Source organism: Callorhinus ursinus, unplaced genomic scaffold (genome assembly GCF_003265705.2).
Source record: "Callorhinus ursinus isolate GAN/ISIS: 27379988/994484 unplaced genomic scaffold, GSC_fseal_2.0 scaffold6, whole genome shotgun sequence".
NCBI classification, from domain to species: Eukaryota; Metazoa; Chordata; class Mammalia; order Carnivora; family Otariidae; genus Callorhinus; species Callorhinus ursinus.
In genome coordinates, this window is record NW_027397068.1 from 58061078 (window position 1) to 58079695 (window position 18618).

Below are 18618 nucleotides of genomic sequence, written 5' to 3' on the forward strand. Positions count from 1 at the left end.
CCTTGAAATTATCCCTCTCCTTCTGAAAAATTTAATGTTGGTTTAAGTTCTAAGTTGCCAGCCCCATACTATCAAATTATAAATAGATAAAATTCAGTGTATGCACCTTCTTTTTAGAAAAGGATTCCATTTCAAAGTAGACTCCTAAGAAATAAATGGTAAGCAGACCAGATAGCATGGCAGCCTTACTGGAGATTAGAATTTGGTCCACCTGCAAGAGCAGATGGTTACTCTGGACAGCTGCAGGAAGATGGGGAAAATAGCTTGAGAGCTATTGATTTCTGTAATGATTAAAACCACCACCAACAACAATGAAACAGCATTTAGATTTTCATAACGTTACTTGAAAATTTTCTCAGGAAATTTTAGGTTTATAAAGTTAAGGAGGCACATCAGCCTGGCAATCTCTGTAAGCCTCTGTTATCAATATTTTAAACCTGAACCTTTTTGCTGCCTTACGTTCTCTTTTCCCAGTATATAAATCTCCACAACAGACAAGAAACACTAATAAATGAAACATGGGTTTAGCTAATATAATTACAAGAAAGAATGAAACAAATTTATTGTACTAGATTCCAGATGTGAAAAACAAGCATCAGTTCTTCCTCAAACAACTTTACTACTTTCAACAGTTAATATATATATTATATATATACTATTTGTTACAACAGCAAATCCATAATGGATGAAATATAGAAATACAGAAAATATTTAAAATATATAAAAACAGAAAAAACATGTTTTGTTATATTTTGTTATATTTTTCTTATAAATTCTCTGCCCCCAGCTCCATACATAATACACCACAAAATTTAATATGAAGGCTCAGATATCAGAACTATATGTATATAGTTTGGATTTCTTTAATATAAATCCTAAATACAAGCCAAATCTTTTCTCAGCCTTGTCATTGCTCCTGACATTAACGCATATACTGTTTTTGTTTTAAAACCCTAAATCTTTTTGGAAATTATGGATTAACTTCTTTAGACTATCATTGGCTATTAATAGTTACTATGCATAAAATAATTCCTAACATAATTGCTTTCTGAAGAATCAAAAGGCATACAGGATATAATATTACAAAATATTTCTAAAGACAGTGCATGGCAAATATCAAGTTATGAATCCTTCTACAGATTTACTTGAATTCTCAGAAGTAAAGAGGAAATAAAAGAAGTTTAGAAAGTCTTTCCCGAATGACGTCAAATTCAGTAGTAAATGTCATGCCAGATTTACAGTAAATCAGAAGTATCAAATCAAAATTTTCACAATACTTCACAGCTACCTACATCTAACCACGCTTTACATGCTACACATTTTGAGGGCCCACTTTTGATAACTAAGGGACAGGTGCTAGGATCCCATAAAGAATAAGATGGATTTCTTTCTATGGAAAAGCCCACATTCCATTGAGAATTGATTCAAGGAATATTTATAGTACACATGTCCTTAAAACACATTTATAAGCAAAATCTTTATTTAAATTTCATTCTTATTATTTTATGGAGCTTTTGTTCCAGTATGGAAAAATGTTTATACTGCTATAAACCAAGATTGTATTAAAAGGATACATATGTGTTAGCAATTCTCAAATTAAACATGCATGATTTACCTTTGCCTCTTCCATTGGAAGGACCACCCAGTAAGCAATCAGACCAGCAAGAGGGCTGTCAGGGGATCCCTCTCTTTTCTCTATGCTGCCCATGTTGAGGATTCCCCTCTCCCTCTAGTCCTGTAGCCTGGAAGTAGAACCATTTCACTGGCTCTCTCCCTGACTCTCCAGCCTACAGGAATGTCAGCAAGAGCCTCCCCAGATCCCTTCAACCAAGAACTCTAGAAGTAGCTAAGAAATCAGGAGTGGCAAAGACACTGCTCCCACTTTCTCCCATGGCAGAAAGTAGCTAAGAAATCAGGAGTGGCAAAGACACTGCTCCCACTTTCTCCCATAGCAGAAAGAGCCATATTCCCCAATGTCACAATTTGTCACTCAGATGCATTTTTCCAGAGAAACTGACACCCAGCTATATAACTCCTTACCCATTACTAATACTGCAAGTGCTTCACAGGTCAACTCAGTTTTGGGGACTTAGCAAAGAAAAATACATATTATCCAAGAAAACTGTTTGTAAGTTGGGGGTATCTTATGTGCACATAGGAGAAAGAAACCGGAATCTTTACACATGATGCTTATTCATTCAATAATTTTTTGAGCACCTCGTAACTTCTACGTATCATACATTTCCTATTACGTACCTCAGTTAAATGCCCTTATTCTGCTCTTTATTGCCTGTCCTTTTCATTAAAATATTGCCTCTTTTGGAATTTCACTTCAATCCCCCCCCCCCGCCTCCCTGCAAAATTAAATACAAGGAGGGGCAAATTCACTGCACACAATCTGTCATTTGCCTGGATGATACTTTGATTATGTCCCTCCATATTCTCCTTTCCTCAAAGGCCCAAACCCCAAAAGAATAAACTGAGTGCATTACCTTACAAACTGCAATTATCTCTCATGGGGCTGAAACACCTAGGCAAGTGATCAATTCTCACCTCCCATAATATATATGCATATATATGTGCTAGAGCTTAAAATTAAAAAAATAGACTCTTCAAAAATCGTTTCCTCTAGCAAGAGTTTTATTACCGTTTATTTGGTTTTTGTTCTGTTATTGTAGTTTTTTATTCTCTGATAGGAAATTAAGTATACCAACAGTCACGATTGCTCTAGAAAAACCAAATCTCCTCTAAATGATCTTAGGTATCTAACAGGCTGCCATTTTTATAATTCAAGATAGAGTTTGGACTGCTACATATAACCCAAGAATTCAAATTGTTTTCTATTGTATTTCTAATTGCTTATTCAGTTAGGATATGGGGTGGTGTGCCTTAATGCTGTCAGGAACATTATAAGGAAATGCTGAGTGAAAGACATAAAAATCATAATTTTCATTAAAAATTAACCAAAAACGACATTAAGGTTATGTTATGAACTAGTGAGAGTCTCAATCTATTAAACTGAGAAGAGCAGAAATGGAAAAACTTTTAAAGACTACTGTTACCATTCGTTTTCTCTTTTACTCGGTTCAAAATCCCTGCATAATGAGTACAGTAATACTTACTACATGCATATGAACCTATCACCTCTCTTCTTTTGCAGTTTAATTAGGTGGCTGACTTCAGGCATACTATAAATTATAATGACAATTTAATTACTTCTCTAATGTGCACACTTAAAAGATTTATAAACAGGAATAGAACAGCCCAGTACATTGAAAAAGAGGCACATCCAATGACATGAAGCACAGCACAGGACGATGACAGAGACAAACGATTTTTAGAAGACAGAGTTGAACCAGAAGGGGTTTTGCATGCTTCAGGAAACAACTGCTCTAGTGTCTGACGACGGCTTACGAACAACCTATACAGGCTTCTGTGTAACCTTAACTGTCTCTACAGGGAAGGAGCTGGACCTGCCCTATTTTGTTGGTCAGCGATGCCTTTCTGAGCCTCCCCAAGAAGACTTCCTTTTGCCATGAAAAAGCACAGACTTCTGAGATGGTCAGACCTTGGTTCAAATCCTTCCTCCGCCATTGGCCACCTGTGACTTTAAGTTGACCTTCCTGGCCTTCAATGTCTTTCTGTGTAAAGTGAAGAAAATCCCTCCTTTGCAGGGCTGGGTTGGAAATCAAATTAGATAGACAGGGTAGTGCATTAGTTAAGAGGCATACTTCAGCCTTTTACTCCCTCTAACCGAGCACATTATTTATTCTCCTTGTGCCCCAGTTTCCTCATCTAGGAAAGGGGAGAGAGTAACAGTAACTGCCTCACACGCCTGTGGGAGAACAAATGACATTAACGCACCTAAAGCATGCCTGCCTGGCACATCATAAGTCCTCAGTAAATGTTAGCTATTAAGAAATCACTGAGCATGATCATTGGCACACACTTCCTTTTCCCCAATGCCCAGCCACAAAGATATTTCTAGCAAAGAACAGTTCCTGAAATTTCATCTCTGCTGTAAAGCTTTCTTTTGCAATTAGGTAAGAGCTTACTCCTTTATCTTTTTGCCCTATGTATATGCATCCATATCAAAGTGCCTATCTTTAAACTTAAGTCTCTAGAGCACAAGTATTTTGTCTGGAAAGTTGTTTCTGTGAGGCACCTACAGTCATGAAGCTGGACATGTCAACGGTTACTCAGAAAACATGTGGACAATCCCAAAAGCAGTGTATACTTTGATGTTAATGATGAGGAGAATTATTGCGTGGACTAATATGTAAAGTTGTAGAAACGGCTTTCTTCTTATCTTTAAGGTAAGTCTCTCCCTTAATTGATTTAACCATATCAGGATCTCATTTTACCCCAACTGGATTAAAATGCAAAGAGACTCAGCCCAAAAAGGTCAATTATCCCTTACTAACTGCTTAAAAAAAAAAAAAAAATTTTTTTTTTAATCCTTTTAACTGTCATTATTAAAAAAAATGAAAGAAGATGAAAATTGAGCTACAATCTTTTAAAGGTTTTATTTATTTATTTATTTATTTATTTATTTTAGAAGGGAGGGAGTGGCAGAGGGGGAGGGAGAAATCTCAAGCAGACTCCTCACGGAGCCCGGAGCCAATGCAGGGTTTTATATCATGACTCTGAGGTCACGGTCCGAGTCGACATCAAGAGTGGGACCAAGGCACCCAGGCACCCCAGCGCTACAATTTTTTCATGGGGATTTTTAGTTCTCTTCCCTGGCCCCACGGTAAATTGGAGAATGGGGGAATATGGAAGATGGGGAATAAGGAGTTCAGTGGGTTATGAAGAATTTTTTTAAATGTTTTATTTATTTATTCATGAGAGTCAGAGAGAGAGAGAGAGAGAGAGAGAGAGAGGCAGAGGCAGAGGGAGAAGCAGGCTCCCCGCCTAGCAGGGAGCCTGATGCGGTACTCGATCCCAGGACCCTGGGATCATGATCTGAGTCGAAGGCAGACGCTTAACCATCTGAGCCACCCAGGCGCCCCGGGTTATGAAGAATCTTATGTAGGATTATGAGGAATCTTAGGTAGGGCTATACTGACTCCCATATTTCTAACCAGCTCTGGTAAGTGTGGTGTTAGTGTTCCTCTAATAAGCAGCTGGATATGTGCCTTGGTGTAAATACTTATTTTAATCAAAATACACTTAATTAGAAAGCACCACTGCCTGCTTATATCAGAAAACAAACAGTTTAGTCTTTTGCTATTATGTATTTTCATTTGTCTTTTTTAAAACTTTGCATGCTATTAAAAATCAAGCCTTATGTTTACAACTTTACAGAAAGGCTACAGCCAAAACTAATGAACACCACCCATTCATGAGTGTTTCTTATTACACAAGTCAGGCGATTGTATATATTCAACCAATTGTTATTATCTATCAGTGGTATTTATCACTGTGGCATCTATCTACTATACATTTGGTCAAAGATAAAACAAATATCTGGCTTGAATTGCCCTCCACGAGCCAGTTGTTGTCATCACAGATTGATTGCAACAGATATGCTTTTGATACCCAGAACCTGAACACACCAGCCCTGATTCTTCCTCCACCCACTTCTGTGACAGCTTTGGTTAGCAACAGCTGCAGCTGATATATTACTCTGCTTGTCTGAGTACATGGCAGAAGTATAGAGATTAGATGACATAAAGCCGTGAATACTGGACATAGCTCTTCTAAAGCTTTCCTGAACTAGTCAGAAAAAAAAAAAAAAAAAGAAAGAATCTGTATGTGCCATCAGTTACTTAGAAAACATGTGGACAAATACCTGCTTTCAATAATTAAAACATTAACAGCGAAGGAGTAGCATGCAAAAGTTGGAAAGTAGCCCAGTGTTTTTAAGACAATGAAAATTCCAATAGGATCCCATGTGAAGTTCTTGAAATGTTGTGCTAGAACAGGCTGCTTATTTTGTTAGACGTTCTTATTTTTTAAAAAGAAAAAGAAATTCCCAACGGTCTCAGGGTCACCCATCTGAACAAGCCAGTTTCAAGCCTTCTATATTATCGTTTTATACTGCTAATCTGGCACAGATTAGCAACAGAAAGGAAACATACGTCTATCATCTTAAAACTAGAAAGACATCACATTGCAAGACTGCTGTGTCAGAAATTTCCGTTTTTAAGAGTGACACAGTGCTTAAACAATAGTTATCCTACTGAACTACAGTTCACTTAACCTCACGGTGCAGTTGATGATTGATGAAGGGTCAAGAGGGTAGCAGACTTTGGGTGCACAACACTTCAATCCTTTATCAGAGATGGCAAGAGGCCATGTACTACAATAACGGAACAAATACTTCCTTTTACCATCCAGTAAATTCCTTCCTCTGATTGGCTAAAGCTTCAGCCCACGGTTCACAGAATAAAGATATGTTCTATCGTTAGTCAAACACATTTTACAAAGCAGCCCCTTAGTTCCTGGGCCAAGTGAAATGTCTGTTTCTCCACGGCAGTCCATAACCAGGTGTATCTCTCTGCCCCCTTATGCTAAAGCATCTACTAAAAAGACCATAAAGAGATTTAGAAAACCCAGCCTCAGCACTTTTTGCACTATTGAGGCAGATGCCCATCTGTAAAGGCAATTAAGCCTTTCAGTAGGTGCAAGAGGAACACACAGAATTTTCTAATCAGACAGAGCATTTAATATGTAGCAAATCATGCTATCATTTCCATTTATTTGAAGTTTTTAAAAAACACTATCAAGTCATGGTTATAAATTAATTCAGAATAAAGGTGATATATCTATTTTGAAAGAAAATAAGGAGACAAAATGTTCATCCAAATGTTTGGAATTCTGGTTAATTGGATTTATTATGATAACTGTTAATCAGAAAACTCATTTTGTTGAAAAATCTTATTTTTTCATAATGTGTAAGTACAATGTACTGCCTCTATAGTATTTTCTCCTCCTTGGTGTGATTCTGAATTCAAAATTATAGAATAATCCAGATTTACTCAATGCAGAAGATTTGAATATATACCGAAAATCCTAGATCAGTGGTTCGCAATCCAGGATGATTTTGCTCCCTCGGGGTCATTTGGCAATGTCTGGAGACATTTTTGGTTGTTAGGACTGAGTACAGGGGATACTATTGGTATCTACTGGGTAGCGGCCAGGAACGTTACTAAACATACTACAAAGCACAAAATAGATCCTCCACAACAAAGAATTGCCCAGACCCAAATGTCAAAAGTACCAAGGCTAAGCAACCCTAGCCTAGATGTTGCTTCAAAAAAATCACTGTTGCTTACCTCCTCTCTGAAAAATAAAGCGCTCACAGACAAAAAAAAAGTTGTATCATGCTAATCAAAATTTTAAGACATAAAACAAATGTATTTATTTGCCAAAAATATACCAACTATATACAAATTCATTCAGAGTAGAAAATGATTTAATAAAAACTGTGTATTCAAATATAAGACTAAAATCAATTTAATCTTTAGTCGTTAACATGGACAAAACAATTCTTCCAATTTTAAAATTTGTTTTCAATATTTGTAAAATGCTGAAGCACGACACTGAGTTTTCTCTGATCACATGATTTTTAATATGACAAACAGGATAATCAGAACAAGGAGAAAAATCAAACTTTTAAAGCTATGTTTAAGCTCAGAACCAAAAAAAAAAAAAAAAAGATAAAACTACATTATATGACAACGAGCATTGCGAAATGTACACGTGAATCACAATCAGAAGGCTTACTTAAATGAAACTAAGTTTTGGATTACATATGTTAGTAGCTTTACTTAGTAACTTCAAGTTCATCAACACAGTAATCCCAAAGAGGCCTGGGTTAAAAGTATATTCATACTCGTAATCTTGTAACCTATGTGTTCAATTAGTGAACAGGTGTCCATTACCTTCCTTACTAGCAGAAAGGAAAGACGGACGATTTCTCCCCCAGAACACTGATCCGAAACAGCCCATCAGAGAGATGAAACACAATTTTCACTCCGAGGCCAGCAGGAGTAGGGGACGCTTAAAACCTCCCAGCACAGGGAGGCAAGGCCAGCCCCGAACAGCTGCAGGTTAGTGCACTCAGTACCGCAGAAGGAGGCCCCTGGCTCCCCACCAGTACCCCTCACTCAGGGTATCTGTGACAGCACAGCACCCTCTGCTCCTTTGGCATTCAGCACCAAGGTTATCATAAAAATGAACATTATTGTGTAGCAGAGAAGGACCCATGTATTGGAAGAAAGGAAGTTACCACCTGAGCTCAGGAGACCTGCTCCTCCGACCTCATGGTACCCCTCACTGGCTGGTCATCTATGAGCCAGTCACTGAGTGCCTCTGAGGCACAATTCCCCTATGTGTAAAACGAGGCCGTTGTGAAGATGCGGTGAAATGTATATAGAAGACCTTTTGACACCACCAAGCCGCATAAAGCAAGTGAATTGGTCCCTATGAAGGATCACTACAGCACAGCACCTTCCTTGCTCTTAATGCACCTTCTCTCCTCACCACCCTGCCCTACTCCCTTTCTCCTCCTCTCGAGAGACTTATCATCAAAGTCAACCGAATTCCATTAAATAGAACCTAAAACAGTTTAAGAGATGGTCCATTTGATCCCTTCAATATAGAATTTTATTTCCTCTTTGAACCGAGATGAGTGAAAACAGCTTCAGATCCATTTTTCCTCTTAAACTTCACAAAAGGGCGCCTGGGTGCCGCATTTGGTGGAGCGTCCGACTCTTGGTTTCCTCTCAGGTCATGATCTCAGGGTCGTGAGATCAAGCCCCGCCTCGGGCTCCGAGCTCACAGAGGAGTCTGCTTGAGATTCTCTCTCCCTCTTCCTCTGCCCCTCCCGTTCATGCACTCTCGCTCTCTCAAATAAATAATCTTTTTTAAAAAGTAAAATTAAATTAAATTTAAAAATAAACTTCACAAAAACCCTGCCATGTAATAAAATTACCCTTATTTTATAATATAGAAAAAACTGAGGCACAGAGAGAAAAACTTGCCCAACTTTCACCAAGTTAGAAGTAAAGGAACCAGGACAAGATGCATGACAATTTAATTCCAGAGCCTACACTCTTAACCACTACCAAGAACAATCTCTCACTTTAAAAATAAATTTATTTATACGACCAAATGTCAGTTTTTGTAAAGTGAACCTTAACAACGCGCGGATAGCCCAACAGTGCACAGTCACCACACGGTACAAACACCCTGAATTTTTTCCTTTCCTAACCCTCCCCATCACCTCCTGTTCCTGAGAGCCTCAGTCAGGACACAGACGGCAGAACTGGCGAAATCAACTTTTTGCCTAAGACAAGGTCCATCCGCGAACCAAACTTTCTTAAGCTCAAGAAGAAAATAGCTTCTCCAATGAGATCATCTCTGACGTTGCAGAAGTGAATTACTAGCATGTCTAGTGAGATAATAGAAAGCAGTGACCACGTGAAAACAATAGTGACAATGATAATCATGCCGACACGTGCTTCTTCACAACACTTCACAGCTCACAGAGTACTCCCACATACATTATCTCATTAGATTTGGATCATCCTGGCACGAGGAAAGGAGAAGATGTGCAAGTATCAGAAGGAAAAAGGCAAGTCAAGGCTGTGTCAGAAAATCCAAGGAGAGAACTAGTGTCTTAAATTCCCAAATTTAAGCTGGTTACTCCATGGCCAAAAATGCAATTGTAGAGCCTCTGAAGGGCCAGAACAGAACACATCTGTTGTGATCCAAAAATAATTCTGAAATTTTTATTTCTTCTAAGAAAGATAATAAAGCAAAACAAAGCAAAAGTTTTATAAAAATAGTTCTATGTGCTTTTTTATAGGATAAATCAAATCCTAAAAATACAAATTTAACCTTATGGAACACACTATGTGCATAGATTCAGAAGCTAAAATCACAGAAACACGTATTTCTAAAAGTACGTTTGCATTAACACCTCATTCGACCCCCCTTCATGTTGAGCTCTCATCTCTGCAGTCACTCCTACCTCTTGAAAGCAGCCACAAATGACTTACCTTTGCCTGTCTGCCCCAAGCCTAACACAGGACTTTGCACATGGTGGTAACTCAACCAAGGCACGGATTGGCTAATTAATGGAAATTAAGCTGGTAGCCCATTACTATGCAATAAGTGGTCTTAAAATATGTGCTGTTGAAAGCACACAGACGAGCAACCCTAAACCCAGCTGAAATGCAACTTTCTGCAAAAGTAAACTGCAGATGTTAAGGGCACTGCAACAAAAATGCTCCTTTTGAATTTGACAGCTCTGTCATTCAGGCCCGGGGTAATGCGCAGGGAGGAGCAGTCCTTTAATACTACTGTGGTATCTTCTAAATCACTGCCATTACCCGAGAAAACCCCAGGAAGTGGTTTGATTGAGTAGCTGGACCAGTGCGTAGGTATCAGCTGATGTCTCTCACACATACACAGAGGTTAGTAACAATGGGGACATTGTGAAACCAGGAATAACCTTCCCCTCTCTTCAGAAGTTTGGAAATAATTTCTAACCCAGTGAGTATATAACATGGGAACAAGTCAAATGGTTAATTATTCACTGAGAGATTAGTAATTAATCTGTTTTAGACCAAGGACGGTAGGACCTGAATAACATAAGGATGTCCGATGTTTGGAACAATGAGTCTTTGGGACCATTTCCAAAAAGCAGCAATCTTTCCTCAACAGTGATGACTAACCAAGAACAAAGCCTAAGTGCAGGCAGCTACCGGCAAAACCTAACCAAAATGGACAGTGATTTCATAAAACCTTTCAAACTCACTTTATTTTAAAATATAAATTGATGACATTTTTTCTTTTCAATAAATGATTGGTGAAAATCAAGGTACTACTCAGTGAAACACGTTTAAACAGCATTCACATCTTTACTCAAAAATGAAAGGAAAAAGTCCAAGTCACCCTGCCTAACCAAAACTAAGGAGGTACTGTGATTTATCGAAACAAGGAGGTTTGAACTAAATATTTACCCCTTTCCTGCAATTGAGTTAGCCCTTTTATGGCCAATTTTGAGAGTTAAAGTAAGATTTCATGCAATACTGGGTTTCTTACAGTTCATAAATTTCCCATCTGATATTTTTTCAATGTATTATTCCCATAGTTCCCACCCTTTTTTTGACTAAGGCACCCCTAATCCACTATTTCTCTATATTTCCAGTCTCCCCAATCCCAACCTCTGTAGATATTAATTCTCCACAGGATCTAACAAGGTCACACCAGCAGCCATAAGACACAGCTTTTCCATCACCCATATGGGCAATGTTCCCCTAACAGAAAGGATTTGCAATGCCAGTCTTAAAGCATTACACAGCTTCTTTCCAGACACCATGCAGCTCAGACAATGGCATGAGGCTGCTGAATAGAAACACAGAATCAAGATTCACCTGCCTCCAGTCCTCAGCAGTATACCCAACACATGCTCTCCCAGCTCTCCCATGCAAAACTACACCAACCTTTTGGGAAATCCTTCACATCTACTCACTATAGGGAAGGGGGGGTTACCCCAAACAAGATTTTTATAGAAGCAGACTTTTTTCTCATCTTTACTTTTGCAAAAGAAATGGATGCCTTCTTGAATAAAGCTGTTTATGCAAAACAGCAAATTCTGGGATAGACTGAGAATCCAATCACTGGCATTATTTAGAATGACAATACTATTCACAAATAATTGATGTGCACAATGATTACCAGGAACCACTATGTGCCTTTAATGTTATTAAACATAAAAAAAATATTGTAAGTGTATTTGACTGAATTCTTTGAAAACAGTTAATCCATGAATGGAATCTAGGGTTACTCTTCATTTTGAGCACACATGTCCCAGTTACTCTGGATTAAGAGGAATTAACCATTTGTATATACTGAATTAAGCATAATCATATAGCATTAGGATCACACACTAAGTGAAGAAACAAAGCTGTGACTGTCCTCAACACCAGCTCTTCCGAGCTAGCCCATGGACACTTTAAGAACAGCTTCTGAAAGGATGATAATAAATCAAGAATAGATGAGGTGTTCCCTGGCTACTGAATTTTTTTGAAGTTGACCAGTAATTCTTCTAATTGTGTGAGGAATGAGTAATGTCCTTCTAAAACACTGTTTTCAGGGATCTGACCAACGGCAAAAAAAAAAAAAAAAATATATATATAGATAGATAGATATAGATATATATCTATCTATATATATTTGCACCAATTCCTAAGCAGTTAGCATGACTTTTGCTTGGAACAGGAGGACATACTGTACTTAAATTTACCCACTACAAATGGTTCCCCTCCACTCAGCCGTTGCTATTAAAAGAACCAAGCTGTTCTAAAGACAAGCAAGAAGAGGATGTCCAAAATGTGTAGGTGGGATATTTTCATAGAGCTTCTCTAAATTCCAAATACCTGAACAAACCGAACCAAGTTAAAACCCCAACTCAAGCTATCTATGAATATATTTTTATAAAAAAAAAACTGTTATGGTAAGACCGCTTACAAATATTTGCAAAAAACCACGTCATCCTAAGTCTAAATTTCTTTTTTTATTTTTTCCATTTTTTTCCCTCCAGTTTGGGCTTAATAAAGATATACCTATTTGCTTTTTAAAAATCTATTTTGTCCCACATAAATTAGTAAAACAGTCTGAACATTCTCAGTGTTCTGAAGGCAATGTTTTTGAAAGACATCATGCCCTTATTATTGAGTTACAAGGGATACACTGGAGTATGCCCTGTATGCTTGCCCCATAATAGCTGCCATCGGTATTCAAGATTTAGCCAACCATTTAGTACAGGCAAGACATGTATCCATAAAATGATTACATTCCCCTGTGAGGGGTAATTGGTCAATTTGGCTAGCATGGAAGAGAAGGAAGGACACTAGGGGAGAGAACAGAATAAACAAAGGCCTGAAAACCTGAAAAAACACAGCCCATTTATGGGACATTAAGGAGGTCAACGGGACTGATCAGAGGGCTAGAGATGTGACAAAAATTAAAACTATCTAGGTGGGACAAGTTCAGAGGTCACCTGTCCTAACACCTTTGTTTTACAGATAAGGAAACCAGGCTCAAGGTGGTGAATATATCAACAAATACTTTGAAGTGCTATTTACTCTACTAAGCACTGAGATGCAAGGGTGAGTGACAAAATGTCATTGAACTCAGCAAGTCCATGGGCGCAGGCGGGGTGGGGGGTGGGGTGGAGACAGACCAAAAAAAAAAAAAAAAACCCACATAAACAATTAAATTGATCATTTCAGGTTAAGTCCTAGGAAGAAAACGTGATAAAAGGTGAACTGGAGATAGAGGGAAGAAACTGCTCAAACCTGAGTCACAGACGGCCTGTTCAAAGAAGTGACATTTGAGCTGAGACTTGAACAAGGAGCCATACTTGAGAAGATGTGGGTAAAGAGCATTCTAAACAGGAGAAACAGTAAGAGCAAAGACCAAGGCAGGAACTACTTAGCAAATTTCAAGAACAGCACGAAGGCCAACATGGTTGGAGCCTAACAGGGAATGGATCATGTGGAGAAGGGCATGCTGCAGGCCTGACTAGCTTAGGTTTTATTCTGAGGGTAATTAATGAAAATTTATTAGAAAATTCTGAGCAAGGGAATGCATTCTATAATTTATACTTAATAGGCTACTCTGTGGAGTGTCAGGGAGGGTAGTGAAGAGCTTTTGCAGCACACTAGGCCAGTGTGGGGCCACAAGGACCCGATAGTTCCCCTTTGAATATCCTAACTTTGATATTACCCGTGGGACAGCCAGAGGGGAAGTATTTAAGTTGGGAACTCAGGAGAAGATCCATTCGTGGCTATAAAACTTTGGAAAATTATCGGCATATGCACGGTATTTGGAACTACGGGATTACTGCTATCTGCTAGAAAGAGCATTTAAATAAAGAAGATAAAGGGGTTGAGAACAGAGCCCGAGGGGACTTCAACACTTCCAGGAAGGCCAGCAAAAGAGACTGAGAAGAGGCGGTGGGGAAAAAACCTCACAAGGATGGTGCATGGAAGCTGGGAGAACCAAGTATTTTATTAACAGTTGACCATCAAGGCATGATGGTCAACTGTTGCAAAAGCTATTAAGCGTTGAAAATATGAAGACACAGAATGACCACCAGCTTTGGCAAGATGTACGGGAGGTGAGGAACTTGAGACGGTACTAGATTTAATGTGAATTATGTGAATTTGAGGAGTGTTGGTGAACAGACTCCGTGGTCTACAGCTCCAGGGTGATGAGAGCCTGCATTTGTTGGGCCACGAATGGGGATGCATGGGCCCCAGGGGCAGCTCTAAAGAACACAGAGCACCAGAGCAAGTTATAATGCCTTTCAACTGTGTGCCACTGATAGCAAAAGTCATTTAACAAGGTAGGAGAGAATAATGTGGCGAAAGACAAAATGGCTAAGTACTTTTGGAAAAATGTCATCACAGGATACATCACATTGATCTGCATTTTAAAAGACGGAGTAAAGATATCTACAAAAATATCAACTTCCTATATTTTTGTTCTTCTCTTTATCATATATTACGAGTGGGCTATTTTTATTATTGCTAATACTTTGAATAGAATATAAGCTAGTCTTCCTAACCATCATTCACCTTATTGTACAATCCAACATGTGTGCTAACAAGCTCATAACATACATATATGCCTAATTATTTTTAATCAGGAATGTCCCTTTAATTATTCAATTTTTATCAGCTAGCCAGCTAACTGTAACTAGGCCCAGTGAAAAATATAAGTTCACAATATAAATCACTATTTCCAATGAGCACCCTAATAAATAAAAAAAAAATTAATTACCTAGAAGGTAAATAATACATTAATAGTTCATAATTAAAATCCCATTTCAGAAACATTTCTATTTAATGTTATTTAGAATTTACACATCTTGTTGCCTCCCTAAAATACTGTACTACCAAAGTCCAAATTGTATCTCATTCCAATATATTGTATATCATTATACCTTTGGTCCAATTAAAGAAAGTAAAGGGGGAAAAAATCCAGAGTTTGGCACTTAGGTCCTTCATACTCGCCCATACCTTTACTGGTCTTTTAATTCCAACATAGAAAAATGAGAATGTATCTCAGCCTCCTGAGGAACTATGTGATTGTCTCTAGGAGGAATACACCATTACAAGGGAGAAGAAAACAATGAGGATTGTAAAACACTTTTTCTTTTTGGTAACTATTCTTTCTTAGCTTTTCTCATGAGAAAGCCGCACCCCTTAATCATGGAAACCCAACTTAAAGCATGCAGGGTCACAAACACATGCAGGGATTTTCTGTGTGTGTGCAGCTCTAAGGGCAATGTAGCACTCTTGGAATATATTATTTAACTAATCTGCATACACGTATTTCCTTCATCGATCTTTATAGGAGTGGAGGCAATTCTTGATATTCTAGACAATTGTCAGGCATATTTTTTTTTTAGGTCATTTAAACTTCTGATGCAGTAAATTGTCTCCCAAAACTCTGTCAAACCCCAATCATACTGGCTTCGGTACAAGGAGAAAATGGAAACAGAGTGTACCCTAAAATCACGTTAACACAGACTCATTAATCATTGCATTGCTAGCAAATGTTCCAGATTTTAATATGTAGTTCAAAACACAGCTCCACATCCTTCTATACACAATATTTTCCAGAACTATTCATTTCTAAATAGTAACAAATCTATACATTCATTGATACAACAAGATAATGCATTTTTAAACAAGTTTTCAGACCATTAAGTGCTCTAGGTAAAAATACAAAGCATGCTTCAGAAGTACACCTTCTTGGAGAGAACAGTTGAAGGAGGAAGAGATGGTCCTGGCAGTGGTCAAAAGCCATCCCATAATCCAATGCAAAGTCAGTGGCAACCCTCTCCAAGTTCCATATGAGACAAGCAGGCACTGAGAATGACATCAGAGAAGGAAAGAGTGTTGTCTGTGTCTCCCCAGATGTCCTGGCAAGAGACAGACTTTTCCTTACCGAAGGGAAAATCAGTCAGCAAATGTGTCCTAGTCGACAGCTCTAGATCACAACTTTTGAGCAATGACAGGCCGGTGCCTAGAGAGACACCAAGAGGCCTCTCTGCAATGCTGGAACTAGAGGCACATTGCCTCATCATCCTAATTACAGAAACTAGAGGGTGAGAAAGGAAATGGGGTTCCACAGACAAGGGGAGACCATGGTGTGGTACAAAGCACCTTAAATTTGAATTCAGAAGACCTGACTTCTATTCCTGGCTTTGCTATTCATAAACTGCATGGCCCTGGGCCCGTTATTTAGTCTGTCTGATCCTCTATTGTGTGACTTACACACTTAGGAAGACAGCAACATCTGTCCAGTCTGCCATATGGATTTTGTAAGAATTCAGTGAGACTATGTATTTAGAAACTCTTGGTAAATTATGAAGTCTTGTGAAAACGGAGATTTCTCATTTTAGGCAGGAGCACATCTTTTAAATTGTAGGCAATGGGTAGCCAGGGAAGGTTTTAGATCTTCACAGTAAGTCATTAAAAATGGTATTTTAGGAAGATGAGCCTTGCAGTGGAATAAGGAACTGACCACTGGTAGAGAAACTCGCGTCAGCAACACCATCTAATGAGCTGTAGTAGACTAGGTGTGACATACCAGAACTTTTCTAGGGTAGTGGTGTTTGAAACACAGGTAGGGGATCTTTTTTGGGTGATGTTAAGCATAAGGCATAATAATATATTACAGATGAATGTTACAGGAGCTACCATTAGAACCAATCCTGCAGCCCTCCACTAATAGCCTAAATTTAATTCCATGACTCTCCTGGACCTTTTCTTTCTCCTCTATCTCAAACTCAGACCTCTACTTGCTAATGCCAGACTCCCTTCTCAAAATGTTTTTCACTTCCTCACAGCTGCTGAGGAGGCTCTTTGCCCTCATGTGGACTTCTGGTCCCTTAATCTCAGGTCCCTTCCCAGGCCATCTGACTTCCCCTGTTTTGGCAACCATGGACCCCAGAGTCAGACATTTCAGCAACACCCTCACCAGCCTTCCACAATCTTGCCCTTATGGCACCCCACCTTCTCATGCCCCACCCCCCTCCAAATGGGGCTCGCCCCACAGGCTGCTTTCACTGTTTCCCTGGGTTACATGGCAATACCAGCAAAAACCACTGAATAGTGCCACCTGGGTTGTGATACCCAACTTCGAGTGAATTCTTTCAGGACGAGGGTGATGTCTGGTTCACTACTGTATCCACAGAAGCTAGCCCATGGCCTGGCATCTAGAACATCCTCAATGTACACTGTATGAGTGAAACTGATGATATTTGGAAATCCTATAATCCATCTCTCCTATTACTTGGCTTTTCTTGGCTTCCACCTACCCCCTTGCTGCCCCTCTTTATCAGGTTCTATTTTTCTTCCTATCCCCCAAATCAAAGTATTTCCCAGGGTTCTAAACTCATTTCCTTTATATTCCCCTTTTGTTCACTTTCCAATAGAGACTAATTGCCATCAACAAACAGAGGGGAATATTGAGATATTTTGATTATTCTCACTAGGACCCAAACTCAAAACGCTTGCTAAGAGTCCCACAACTTGAACGCTGCTCCAGGAGGGTGAAGCTTCACAAAAAAAAAAAAAAGAAAGAAAGAAAGATTCCAATGAGAGGGAACAAAGGTCAGAGAGGAATTTGACCCTCCCAGTGGGGACAACTGAGCCTCAAGTGGGATTGACGGCAAGCCTTTGCCACCAGACAAGTCAGCAATGTGTCCTACATTAATGACAAAGAAGCCTCTTTTCTCAGGAATCATTACTTGCCTTTAAAAGTCCAGGTTCTCTGAGGCCTGAGGGCTTTACGCCTTTAACATCATTTAGTGCCCTTCCTCTGAGACAGCCTTTCACCTAAAAGAGAAAGGTTTGCTTCAGCACTTCATTACAAATGGGGAAAACTGACCCACTCCACTGAGACCCTAGTCCCAGATCTGCTCCTTTAGCTTACATGGCTTTGACTCTGACCAAGTGTCCAGACAAAGTTCAGCCTCTCGCTGGGCTCTATATCTTGATTCCTCCCACCCACCACTGCCCAGGCACAACTCAAAGCCACAATTGTAACCACAGGTTCCTCATAGCCCTATCTGGACAGAGCAGTTACATAAAATCAAATTTGTCTTTGCCCCAGTGGTTTTTCCTTTCTTTTCTCTGTTCTTGGGACCCTCATTCCTTGGCCACTGGAGCTCAAATTTCAGTCATCCTTGATGCCTCTAGTGCTCAGTTTGGATCAGGCATGGGACATATGCAGTCTTCTCCCCATACTAGACTCAAGTTTCTCGAGGACAGAGATTTTTATCTTATTCTTTACAGTGAAAAAGGCAAAGATCCTTTTTCATGGTTGGTAATATATATTCCTGGTTTTTCTTGAAGTTATTCCCCCAGGAGGAAGATAAATTATTTATTGGACTATGCTATGTGGTCTTATGAATACCTCTCAACTCATATAAAACTAACCTAAAGAACAGAAGAAAACCATTTTCAATATGACCTTATCTACTTCACACAGAAGTCAGGTTGTGATTTTACAGAAAATGAGGTACTTGTGGGCAATTAGTTATTTAAATATCTATAAATCTCCATGTTAAGAATGTTTCAA

General features: G+C 39.0%; 1 protein-coding gene across 5 annotated transcripts in view; it reads right to left on the bottom strand.

The window, feature by feature from the left end:
* Positions 1-18618, bottom strand: part of HIVEP2 (HIVEP zinc finger 2) — a 204760-nt gene that overhangs the window by 113871 nt on the left and 72271 nt on the right. The window contains exon 2 of one of the 5 annotated variants that reach the window (XM_073894019.1): positions 17790-17873. The exons of the other annotated variants lie outside the window; for them this stretch is intronic. The gene's annotated coding sequence lies outside the window, so the exon portion shown is untranslated. The remainder of the gene's footprint in view (positions 1-17789; positions 17874-18618) is intronic. 5 annotated transcript variants of the gene reach the window in all.